This window comes from Sinocyclocheilus rhinocerous, unplaced genomic scaffold (assembly GCF_001515625.1).
Source record: "Sinocyclocheilus rhinocerous isolate Xijiao unplaced genomic scaffold, SAMN03320098_v1.1 scaffold387, whole genome shotgun sequence".
NCBI lineage: Eukaryota > Metazoa > Chordata > Actinopteri > Cypriniformes > Cyprinidae > Sinocyclocheilus > Sinocyclocheilus rhinocerous.
This window is the reverse complement of record NW_015651557.1, coordinates 254-1,485: the sequence shown is the minus strand read 5'-3', so window position 1 is coordinate 1,485 and position 1,232 is coordinate 254. Positions and strand designations below refer to the sequence as shown.

Genomic DNA, 1,232 nt, shown 5'->3' with positions numbered 1-1,232 from the left:
AAGTTAAAAGTCCTTGTTGTTTTTTTTTTTTTTGCCTTTCACAACTGGACATTAAAAATATATTCCCTGCAGGCTAATGCCTTTTGTCGATTAAGTGTGTCAGGGTGATTCCTCGGCTATGATTTGATTTCTTGCTGAAGATGTAACGCGCAATCGGGAACAGGAGGTCTAATTGTACACATCTTTACAAAAATGTTAGCATAGAGGTAAGAATTGACTTACCTTTGGCCATACAGGGCAGTACGGCAATGAGGAGAGCGATACGGAGCATCCTTCTGTTCGTCTTTGTGACTTTTGGCTGGTAAAGATTGGTCTGCTAGTCTGAAACACTACAGGAAAACTGGCTTAGGTGTGATGACACCATTTACTAAAACCTCATGCATTTTAACTTCCTCTCCAGACTTTTGAACCTTGTGCCCATAAGAAAGTAGCGTTGCTTTTGTCACAAATAATTTATTTCCACACATCGGATGTCAGATGGATTTCAATGAAGCATTATTTCCATTTGTTTAGCATTCACATTTTATGTAATTAAATCAATATGTATGTATATATGTGTACATACACACTGAAAAAAAAATTTTTTTGCCCCATAAGGGCAAGTTATTGATTTTTCATTGGCTCAAGTAAAAAAATATAGATGTGAATCATTACCCTAAATTTTTTTAATTGGATGAATGAAACATTTTTTTCAGTGCATATTTAAAACAAACACAAAAATCACTTTCAGGTTTTTTATGCAGGTTTAAGTGGTTACCAAGATAAGTTTAAAGTCAAATTGTAATTTAATCTTAGATCACATTTAACTGACTTAAAAATTGAAATTAATCTCACGTAACTCCAAATTGGTTAAATTCATTTGATGAGCTAAAGTAATAAAATATAGTGATCATTACCCCATTATCTGTAAAACTTATAGAAAGTCCCAGATGTCATTTTAAATTGGCTTAATTTAGAAAGTTAAGGCAAGACACCCCAGGTGAATAGGGTAAAAATGAGCTAGATTTCACTTTATACGTTTTTATATTTTTGTATTACATTAACCTGATTTTATACTATTCCTAAAACATAGTGAAAATGTACTTTTCTTGTATGTTGACAGTATTTTCTGATTTATGGATAGATAAATACGCAAATTAGTGCATATTTAATTAGTGCATTTCACCTGAAATGTAAACATTTCAGAAAACTTGTCTGCTTAGAAAACTTTTCTGCTTAGCAATACTAAGATT

The 1,232-nt window shown here is 32.0% G+C and overlaps 1 pseudogene; it reads right to left on the bottom strand.

The window, feature by feature from the left end:
* Window positions 1-383, bottom strand: part of LOC107713121 (macrophage colony-stimulating factor 1 receptor-like) — a 21,882-nt pseudogene extending 21,499 nt beyond the window's left edge.
* Window positions 384-1,232: the final 849 nt, after the last annotated feature.